The sequence below is a fragment of the Podarcis raffonei genome, chromosome W (assembly GCF_027172205.1).
Source record: "Podarcis raffonei isolate rPodRaf1 chromosome W, rPodRaf1.pri, whole genome shotgun sequence".
Lineage (NCBI taxonomy): Eukaryota > Metazoa > Chordata > Lepidosauria > Squamata > Lacertidae > Podarcis > Podarcis raffonei.
In genome coordinates, this window is record NC_070620.1 from 11,952,346 (window position 1) to 11,964,491 (window position 12,146).

A 12,146-nucleotide genomic window follows, 5' to 3' on the forward strand; every position below is an offset into this window, starting at 1 on the left:
TTTATCTGTGGGAATTATCTTCCAATACACCCCCCAAAGAGTGTAACGCTCATCTAACAGCAACCTACTGGTGGTCCCTGGTTAAAAACATATCCAGCTGTCCTCAACCAGAGCCAGAGCCTTTTTGGTGGAACGCTTTGTCTGAAGAGACCAGGGCTCAGTGCAATCTATCTCAGTTCTCTCACTCGCTGGATCATCACCTTGTCATTGTGAGTGAGCTTGCACATTCCTATGACCTTTGCGAGTGAAGCCGTCGGGAATCTCTTACTCCCAGCAGGGTCACACAAGGCGCTAAGGTCAAAGAAAATGAAATATACTTGGAGTCCTGTAGTGATTTCATGCTTTTTATTGCAGCTTGTAAAACAGTGATTGAATTTTCCCCAAAACCTCAGGCTTTTATATACATTATTTTCACAATGAGTCCTGTCTGACTGGCTGATTCTACTTCCCTCCTAGAGCCTGATTGGTCTTTTCCTGCAAGCCAATCAGTTGTTGCGTTCTAGGATCCTACTTGTCTATTGTTCTAGGATCCAAGGTTAGTGCATAACAGGCAGTGGCGTAGCGTGGGGGGTGCCAGGGGTGCCGGCCGCACCGGGCGCAACATCTGGGGGGGGCGCGAGTCCAGAGGGAAGGGACAAGTTCCTTCCTCCGCCGGGCTCCCCGCCGCCACCGCTGGACAACAAGGGCTGATCGAATGAGTCCTTTTTTTTCCGTAGCGAAAGCCGCTGCCGGACCACAAGAAACAAATGTGTAGTGAATAGGGCGAAGGAGGAGGAGGAAAAAACTGGAAGGGACGCGCGCGAGAGGAAAGTGGGTGGTGCTGCCTGAACAACTTCCCTTGACATCACTGCCCAAATAAGGAGCTTTAAAATAACCCTATTCTGCCGAGGCTCGCCGGAGGGAAATTTCTCTCTCCCCCCCCCACCCCCTCCGCCGGCGTCTCAGGGTTCCTCACTTAGCTGGAGAGCAGGCATGGGCAAGAAGGCAGCTGCAAGGAGAGGGGATCCGACGGCAGTGGCAGAAGCAGCGGCAAAGTCTCGGTAAGCAGATGCTGGGGAAGGGGGTGGCGCTGATGGGCTGTGCTTCTCCCTTATCAACTTTGGTCAGCTGGGAAAGAGGGAGGAGTGGCGGCTCCGGAGGGATCGGGGAGGCAGCCCCGCGTCCCCCGACGGGGGCCGGTTGCCGTAACACTCGGGCGCGTCTCCTCTCCGATGAGGTCACTCACTCCCCTTGAATGCGCCACCGGGACTCGACTTTTCTTTTTAAAGCTGGCTGCAGAAACGGCTGCCCCGTGTGCCCTGTTCGTCCCGAGAGGGCTTGTTTCTCTTGAGCTTCTGCCAGGCGAAGGCCAAGCGCCAGCCCTCGAAAGCAGGCGAAGCGAGCCACGGCCTCTCGGACAGGAATTGCAGCCGGGGGAAGGAGGGTGGTCATCTTGAATGTGATGCAAAGTCTCTGTTGGGGGCTGTGGTACGGAGCATCGGGGTGTGTGTGTGTGTGTGTGTTGTCATCCGTGTCCTCGATCGGGATTTATTTGGGCCAGATTTGTGGGACGGAGGGAAGGGGGAGGCTGTCCCTGCTCCTTTTCTTTTGTCTACCCAGCCTTGACGCGAGGCCAGGATTAAATAGGTTTGGTTTGTGTGGACCCAGTAAGGTCTGCTCTCTGCTTGATCAACACCCCTATTTTATTTTTTAAAGTGTGTCTGGGTATGAAGGGGAGTGTCTTAGAGACACAACCTATGTGTGCTTACTCAGCAGCAAGTCCCACTAAGTTCAATGGTTAACTTCCTAGTGATTTTTACAGAAGCGATGAGGAACTTGAAGGTATCCAGAAGTTACTGCACTCTGGCTCCCATAGGCAATGGTTGCAGGTGATGGGAAGTGTAGTTCAGCAGTGCCTGGAGGCCTGCTTGCTTTGGGATAATTAGAAGGGAAATCAGTGCAGGGGTCATTTATGTTTTCGAATTATTTCTGTGTTGCTTTCCTATAGAATAATATTCAAAAGGGTTTGCCCATTTCGGCAGGAAGCAACCTATCAAAATGTCACAGCAAACTGATCAAATATGATGACCTTCCCCCTCATTGGTGGAGATGGAATGGCAAGTGTGTAGCCTATCTAAGGCTTGGCGAATGTGGAGTTTAGTACCACAGGCAAGAAGCACGTAGATTAGGAGGCACGGTTGTTGCAACTTCCTCTCTCTTAAGGCTAGTTGTGGTGCTGTTGCGGATGACGTATGAAAAGGAACTGGACAATTTTTGTGAACGTTGATGGAGTCAGGCAGTAGCCACAGGAGGCCTCCAGCTTCAGAGGCAGAGAGAATTCAAATAAATGTCAAAAAGTTGTTATGGTGCTTGAGAACAGCAAAAGATCCTGTTGTGATGGTGCTCTTGTCACCGTTTTAAAAAGATGGCACAGTGAGAGACCTGCTCCATTTCCCAAGCTGAGAGGGGACAGACAAATCTTCTCTTTGTTTCAAGTTGTGTATTTATTTATTTCGAAAATTGTGGTGGTCCTAAGCATGTTTTCTTAGAAATAAAAAATTCTATTAAAATCAAAGGGATGTGCGAGCTGATAAATATGTTTAAGGCCGGGTGGCAGCGGCTGGGTGTATGAGACGTTCTGCTGAAGATTAAGGCCAATAGAACGGAGCACCTTTATTATTATCGTTATTTAAAAGCTAAATAATTTTTAAAAATGCATTAAGCCTCACTAAATGAGCTGTAATGAGTTAAGCTGCTTAATCCTGCTCAGTGGAAATTAATACGCGCTGCTTTACCGAGACATGTGACCTGAAACTGACAAGCATGTTCCAGACTGAGGATAAAATGCGTGGAAATTCATGGCCAGAGTTGGTTGGGATGCAAAGCATTCTCCCCTTCCACATCTGCTTTACCATCCTTGAGCCTTTGGATCAGAGGCCATGCTAGGTACAGGCAGTGGCGTAGCGTGGGGAGTGCAGGGGGGGCCAGCCGCACCGGGCGCAACATCTGGGGTTAGGGCATATCCACGGGTTAGGGGGCGCAAATTACTTGCCTTGCCCCGGGTGCTGACAACCCACGCTACGCCACTGATAACAGGGAAGGAGCTAGACAAAGAATGATCCAAGAAGTCCTCCACAGCAGAACAGGCAGATGATAACAAGTGGTGTGTTACAACGGCTGTGAAGGCGGATGAAGGCTGCAGCAGATAGGATCCACCAGTTCGTCGTGACTACTCATGCCATCAGAACAGAGCCCTACTGCGAAGACTGTGCGTTGGTCGGCGTGCACTGATCTACACACATAAAACAAATTCACTCACAGGTGTCTTCCAAAAACCCAACCCAAACCCCCAAAAGTGCCATGGCGATCAGCAAATGGTTACGGGGGCAGGAATGTGAAATCTGGAAGCCTCTAGTCATGAACCAGCACATGGGCGGTGGATACAGATTCAGTCGTTCTGACTCAAGGAACGAGGCAGTTGAGCAGCTCGGCAGCTGTATCCATGACTGAGCAGCCCTTTTTAGGATCCACTCTGCTCACCCCGAAAAGGGCGAGGGGCTGGAAACGGTGCCCTAAACATAGTCCTCCTCCCTTTTTCCCTGACTGGATTACCACGCCCGGTGGGGTCACCACCCAGGGGTCGTAAAAGACAATTGAACTTTGGAACATGGAATATATGGACTTTGTCAGATAACACATACAGCGAACGTCCTAAACGCAGAACTGCCATCATTGCTAGAGAGCTGCAACGTTTTAACATCGATATTGCAGCGCTTCAAGACTCTCGAAGAGTGGGCGAGGGACAACTGAAGGAAAAAAAGGGGGCTACACATTCTTCTGGAAAAGTCTATCTGAACAAGAACATTGAATACATGGGGTAGGCTTCGCTATGAAAAAATGACCTTGTGTAGCTCCTGTCAGAAGTCCCTACTGGCATTAATGAGCGACTCTCAACCCTTCGAATAAAGCTCACAAAAAACCAACAGGCTACTATTATAAGCACTTATGCACCAACACTGGATGCCAATGAAGACATTAAAGAAAATTCTTACTCTCAGCGGGATACCATCCTATCACAGACGCCTAAGGAAGATAAAATTATCCTCCTAGGTGATTTTAATGCAAGAGTTGGGCAAGATTTCGATCTGTGGCCTGGGACTATTGAGAAAGAAGGAGTTGGCAACAGCAACCAGAACGAAATCTTACTTTTGACGATATGTGCAGCACACAACCTTGTTATTACCAAAACACTCTTTTGACAGAAAAATAAATTTAAAACTTAATGGAGGCATCCTCGGTCAAACCAATGGCATCTCTTAGACTATGTTATTGTCTGTGCTAAAGATCAACGTGATGTGCTCCTTACCAGAGCTATGATGAGCACCGACGACTGCTGGACAGATCACCGACTAATACGTTCCACGATGGCTATCAAGATTATACCTCAACGCAGGCTTCAAGGAAGGAAACCAAGGCGCAAAATGAACACTCAAGCCCTTCAAGATCCCATTAAGCGGGATTGCTTCCAAACGACTCTTAAGGACCATCTGCTTTCAGAATTCCCTGATAACATCGAGGAACACTGGACCAAGCTAAAAACATCCATTATTGCATCCTGTGAACAAACTTTTATTGTTGTTTAGTCGTTTAGTCGTGTCCGACTCTTCGTGACCCCATGGACCAGAGCACGCCAGGCACTCCTGTCTTCCACTGCCTCCCGCAGTTTGTTCAAACTCATGCTGGTAGCTTCGAGAACACTATCCAACCATCTCGTCCTCTGTCGTCCCCTTCTCCTTGTGCCCTCCATCTTTCCCAACATCAGGGTCTTTTCCAGGGAGTCTTCTCTTCTCATGAGGTGGCCAAAGTACTGGAGTCTCAGCTTCACGATCTGTCCTTCCAGTGAGCACTCAGGGCTGATTTCCTTCAGAATGGGGAGGTTTGATCTTCTTGCAGTTCATGGGACTCTCAAGAGTCTCCTCCAGCACCATAATTCAAAAGCATCAACATGCCCTTGCTACAAAGGGCCTGCTGCACCACTGGAACACAGTGCAAGATGAAGGACAAAGAAAGTTCAAGAAAGTTGCAGGAATCAGTGAACAGAAGCATTGCTGATTTTTCTACAATGTCCTATAACCAGCTTATAAAGTTCGTGTGGCCTGGGTAGCCAATTCAAAATTTGTGGTCACCAGAACATGCCCTTGCTACAAAGGGCCTGCTGCACCACTGGAACACAGTGCAAGATGAAGGACAAAGATGCAAGGGTGTGGTATCTTTCCCTGTCTCTGCACCTGCATCATCTTCCTCCAGCTCAGCCAGAAAGGTTAGACAGAGGTTTGTTTTGGCTCTCTGTTCACACCCAGCAAGTGCAGAACTAAAGCAAGCTGTAGGCTTCTAACCATGTTTGGGACTGTGGAGGGAGTAATTATTTCTACTCCTCTGCAGCTCTAATGTCGGAAGAAGGCCTCAGACTTGACTCACTCGCAAGAGCATGTCTGACTCCTCGCCCTGATAAAGGGAGCAAGTAGGCCTTTTTTCTTCTAATAAAGAGTTAACTTCACTTACTCCGTATGATTTCTTGCTGGCTGACTCCCTGAGAACAAACTACCACAGAAGGAGCATGGTGTGTCCTCCACCAAAGGTACTACCTCTCCTCTAACACCCCACACACTAATAACCCACACACAGGCACTGTCCAGGATTCAAAATGGCACCCAACATCCAAACATCAATGAAGAGCCCCCCCCCTCACCTTGAACACTCTTGGGCTCAACCTAGCAATCATGTCTCTACTTGTGGCTTAACATATGCCACAAAATGGGCAAAGTCATGCCAAACTGAGATTTCAGTCTGCCATCCTGAGATTTCAGTCTGCCATCTTGATTCAAAATGGCACCCAACATACAAACAGCAATAAGGTCTGCCGCCCCACCCTGGGAACCCTCATGCCAAGTTTGGTATTATAGATGGAGAGTTGTCCAATTGTATAAAGGGCAAATGGGCAAACCGTTTCCCAAAATATCAATCAGGTCAACATATTCCTCCAGCATGACATTGAAAAAGTGTGGGAGGGAAAGTTGGACTCCCCAGAGTTGGAATTAATAGATGGCAGAAAAAGCCAGTGTCTTGTCAATACATAATTCCATTTAAAAGCTGTTAAATCATGAGTCCCAGCTCTTGGGAGCAGGAAAGAAGGGACTGGGGGAATTCACTGATAAATGTATTTATGCACTGGCTCAATGGGAAAACTTTAGAAATTCATAGGAAATCACTCATTGTATCAGTCTTCTCAGTTCCAATGGCATTTAAGACCCTGGAAGTGAGGTATAAGGGGAGGGGTGAGTGAGCCCACCATAATTCCTGAGATGTACCGTCACATCTGCAGGGCCTTTCCAAGGAGTCATGACCAGTGATATCCTGCCCTAAGAGTGTCAGACAGATAACCACCTCAATCACAATGCCTATCCACCCCATAGTGGGATGAAGCCAGACAAGACAAAGGGGTGTATTTGATTTGACTCAGGGACCAAGGAGCTGCAAATACTTTCCTTTGTACTGGGATGGGAGCAAATGTGAAAGACTATATTTGCGTGATGGGTATGCCTGGATCTCAGGTTCTACCTGAGACCACACTTTTTCTGTGACATATCTATGATGTCTTGATGATGCATCCTGAGATGTATTATGGGAAACTTTAAAATACGGATGTAACCATTGATCGGGGCTTCTGGCTGCTTTGTCTTTGTGGCAGTGGGAACTCTTGTTGCATCAAGAAAGATCAGGACTGCTGTTTTGTTTCTATCACCTGGCTAAAGTCTCTTGCTTGTGACGCTCGACCTGAAACTATGGGAGTCAAGGTTAGGTGATTGTGCTCCAAGGACTCCCTGTTACACCTGAAATGAAAGGGTCTGGAATGTTCCTGAACTGGCAACCCTGGTGAATAGCCTTTGCTAATATGTAAGTTTGTTGTTGTTGTTGTTGTTTTAAATTTTTTAATAAAGTTTATTGATACAACAAGAAAAAAGAAAAAGAACACAAATACCAAATTACACACAAGAATAACCATAAACACATAATTTTCTTAGCAAATAATAAAACATCTATTGGTCTTTTTTTAAAAAAATAATTTTTATTAACAGGCCAATCAAATCACATTAATTCCAAATCACATTAGTTCCAAATTATACAGCCAAATTTTTAAAATTTTGTTGGGGGTACCCATACTTCGAGCTCCGAAAGGGATCCAAACATCACTCTTGCTGCTGCTTTAATTACACAGTTCTGTCCAGTTCTGTCCAGATAGTCTCTTTGTTATTTTCCTCATCTTCTTGTTGTTATCATATATTCCTTTCTTTGTGATCTCTGATAATCATCACAAGCGGGTTGAAAACAAACATATCCTGTGTGGATTTTACACTCTCCAAGAGCCATATCACATAAAGGACAGACGCCATTTCCACACCTCCGTAAAGAACATTCCCACAGTCTGTCCGTTGATTTCCACAGGCCTGCCAATCTGTATCTCAGGGGGCCCTGCCAGGTCAAATTCACATTCCGATAACCATACATTCACATTCCGATGACCATGGTCCTCCTCCCCCTCGTCCTCCTGTGGGCAGGCCTGTCTTAACGAATCTCCATTTGTAACTGCGTCACAAAGCTTTCTTTCCATTCCCGATGATTCCCACCAGTCCTCTCTTTGATCAGTAATTCATTTCCACACAGTTCTTAATCTTAAGTTTTTTCCTCCCCCCCTTTCCGTTTCACTCCGACATACCGTTCTTTTAATGATGAGTCTTCACTTAATTTATTGTCCAGCCCGTCGCTCCGCATCACAGAGATCCCATTAATCAGCAGTCTTTACTCCCGATCTTCACTTGAAGTATGTGCATTTGCTTCTTTTTCCAATTATATATTTCGACTTGATGTAAACCAGTGCACGATCAGAGACAGCGTCCGGGAGAGCCGACCCCACCCGAGGGCTTCGTGCCTAGTGCCCTCACTCCCTTCTTTCGAATCCAGGGGTGAATTATGGACACAGCAGGCAAGGCAGTGCCCCCCATTCCCTTGGGGGGCAAGGGAGGCTGCATACTCCCATATCAGCCTCTTAATTACCTCGTGTGGGTCGGAGAGATGTTATTGTTGGCCATCTTCCAATGCGCCCCCTGGTGGCCCCCCAAAACATCTATTGGTTTTAACACTAAAGACCCAACCTCCCGTCTATTCCATATTTCAAATTCATATTACTTATTGCCAATACACACTTTTGTTATAATTAAACTTATTCTTAATAAATCTAATTTCTTATATCTACCTTGCAACGATTATTGAAGTTCCTCGAATGCTGCAACAGAATTTAAACTACTATATTTATTTTTCAGATATTCTTTGAAAACCTCCCATTTTGAAACAAATTCCTGTTTTGATTTATTTTTTATTTTTTGCTGATAAACCATCTAATTCGGCATATTCTGTCAGCTTTTGGATTCAATCTTGTATAGAGGGGATTTCATTACTCTTCCATTTTGCTGTGATCAAAACTTGCTGCCGCCGTCGCATATAAAAAGATACCCTTCCTCTTTTGTGGAATATCCAAATCTGTTATTCCCAGGAGGTAGGCCTCTGGTTTTTTATTGAAAGAGATCGTTAGCATTTTTTGCAGTTCTGCATGGATACTCTCCCAGAATACCTGTATTTTCCTACATATCCACCACATAGGGTAGAATGTTCCTGAATCCCCGCATCTCCAACAATTACTTGACACATTTTTATACATTTTTGAAAGTTTCCATGGTGTTAGATACCATCGATGTTGCATTTTTTGAAAGTTCTCTCTAATCGTGTAACAATTTGTGAATTTCCAATTGATCTTCCATAAATTTTCCCATTGGGCCATGGTTATTGAATGGCCAAAATCCTGGGACCACCTCACCATTGCCACTGTTACCTCCTCCTCCTTGACTGTCCAGTCAAGGAGGAGTCGATAAGTTTTGGAAAGAGTTTTTCTTTTAGAATTTACAAGATCAGATTGGAATCGGGAAATTTCTGTTGAGAACCCCTTTTGTTTGTCAGATTTAAATTTTTCAAATAACTGATGGTATTGAAACCAGTCTGAGATGTATTCTCTTATTTCCTCAAAGTTTTTTAATTTTATTTGGTTCATTTTTTAGAAGAGTTTTATATGTTGGCCAACTTTCCTGGGTATTTTTCCGTTTTACTGCTATGGCTTCTATTGGAGAAGTCCACCATGGGACTTTAGGCTCCATCAGGTCTTTATATTTTTCCCATACAGCAAAGAGTGATTTTCTTATTATATGGTTGGTAAATTTTTTATGGATTTTCGCTTTTCCATATATCAGGTAGGCGTGCCATCCCCAACGGTTGTCAAAACCTTCCAGGTCCAGGAGGTCCGGATCCTGCAGCGTGCACCAATCTTTTAGCCAGGCTGCCTCGTAGTAAAGTTTTAGGTCAGGTAGAAAAAAGCCTCCTCTCTCTTTTATGTCTATTAAGATCAGGTGTTTAATCCTAGGTTTCTTCCCTTCCCACAGGAATTTGGAATTTGGAGTTTGCAGCAGCAACCGTCCTTATGAGGCCTGTCAGGCCCCGCTCCTGCCACTCACCACCTGGCCCAGGGTGGGGCCTGACAGGCCTCATAAGGACGGTTGTTGCTGCTGCTGTTGCTGGCCAGGAGGACTTGGAGCGGCACAGTGTTCTTTTTAAAATGTTTTAAAATTCTCTCTTTTCCCTTTTGAATTTTTGTGGGGGGTGGGGTGGGATGGATGTTTGGTTGGGTTCGGGAATTCGTTTTGATTTTGATGTGTTTGTAATTTTTACAGTTTTTTGTTTGTATTGTTTTATTGTGTTTTTTTTTAAAAAAGGTTTTATTTTGTTCTTAAGGGGAGGGGTCAGGGCTGCCGGGGAGTGGGGCCCAGCCAACAGAATGGCTGGGGCAGGTTCCACAGGGGAGATGCACTGGGACAACCGATCTCAGTGATCACGGGTAGGAGGAGGAGTTACGCTAAGACCAGACCATGTCATTACCGAGGAGGCAGGTTTAGTCGTTGTTTGAGAACTATCCCTGCCTCCGGGTCTGGTCCTGACCGGACGGATACTGGAATCAGCAAGGGATACCCACATGACCTGAAGGTGCTGCTGTGCAATGCCAGGTCAATGATTCATAAGACCACTGGATGAAGTGGTTGGATGAAGCAGATGGGCCTGTCCTTGCCGCTGCTTGCCCACCAGGTTTCTCTTATGCACAGCAACCCAGGCCTTGGGGGTGGGGAGGGGGCGTTGCAGTGATTTTTAGGAAGTCACTAGTTTGCACCAGGCATCCTACTGGGAAGACCCAGTTCTCTGAGTGCATGTTCTGGAAGTTGGGCAATAGGGGCAGTACAGGATTCCTTTTGGTGTACCGACCTCCCCGCTGCACCAAGGATTCCCTGCCCGAGCTGCTTCAGGTCGTGGCGGATGTTCTCCTGGAGACATCTAGTTTGGTTGTCCTAGGGGATTTTAACATTCATGCTGACACGACCTTACAAGGGGCTGCTCGGGACTTCGTGGAAAGCATGGCCTCCATGGGGTTGTCCCTGAATAAGTCTGGCCCAACCCATAGCCGCGGACATGCCTTGGACCTGGTGTTCACCTCTATGGATGTTGGTGATCTGACACTAAGTAAAAGCGAAAGGAAGGAAGTGCCTTCGTCAAATCACTTCCTGGTGCAACTGGACTTCTCTGTGACCCTTCCCCTCTGCAGGGAGGTGGGACCAATTCGGATGGTCCGCCCCCGCCACTTAATGGATCCGAATGGTTTCCAGAGAGTGGTAGGGGATGCTTTATCCCATGTTGATGGCCTTTCAGCTGATTCCCTGGTGGCCCGCTGGAATGTGGAGTTAACCAGGGCTATTGACTGTTTGGCTCCGAAGCTCCCTCTCCGATTGCATGGAGCCTGGACAGCCCCGTGGTTTTCTTCGGAGCTGAGGGCGATGAAACAATCGCTGAGACGGCTAGAGCGTTGGTGGCAGAAAACTCACTCCGAATCTGACCGGACACAGGTTAGAGCTCAACTTCGAGCCTACCAAGTGGCGATAGCGACGGCGAAGAAGACTTTCTTCACCGCCTCTATTGCATCTGCAGAAAATAGTAGCAGGAGACTCTTTCAGGTGGTTCACAATTTAACGGAACCACCTTTACCACCGGGGCCTTGTAAAGACCCCAAGATCTCCTGCAACGATTTTGCAAAGTTCTTTGCAGATAAAATCACTCATATTCGGAAGGAGCTAGACACCACCGTGGGAGCAGGGCCGGGGCAGGAGAATGCTAGAGTCATGTCTAGTCAAGTTGCGTGGAATCAATTCCTTTTTTTTTAATATAAGATATTTATTAACTTTTTCACACATTATAAGCATACATATCACAACAAAAAACAAAAACATAAACCATAAACACACACAAAACACAAAAAACACCACATGTATAATTTCAATCCCTTATTTTCATAAAACTTATTTTCCTGACCTCCTCGTACCTTCCCTTACTGCATTCCAATCCCTAATTAATTTTGATCAACAAATCCCTCCCTAATTTCTAATAAATAATTTTGACCTTTCTTTTCATATTGCATAATGATTACAGCATACAACCTCATATTTTCCAAATCCACAATGTCTTAGCATTCAACAATTTTACAATGTTTCTTAAGATAGTCTTTAAATTTCTTCCAATCTTCTTCCGCCATCTCTTTTCCCTGGTCTCGGATTCTGCCGGTCATCTCTGCCAGTCCCATATAGTCTATAACTTTCATCTGCCATTCTTCCACGGTGGGTAGTTCTTCTGTCTTCCAATACTTTGCGATGAGTATTCTTGCTGCTGTTGTAGCATACATAAAAAATGTCCTGTCCTTCTTTAGCACCAACTGGCCGACCATACCCAGGAGAAAGGCCTCTGGTTTCTTCAGAAAGGTATATTTAAATACCTTTTTTATTTCATTATAAATCTTCTCCCAGAAAGCCTTAATCTTTGGGCACGTCCACCAGAGGTGAAAGAATGTACCTTCATTCTCTTTACATTTCCAACACTTATTGTCAGGCAAGTGGTAAATCTTAGCAAGTTTGACTGGGGTCATGTACCACCTATAAATCATTTTCATAATATTTTCTTTTAAGGCGTTA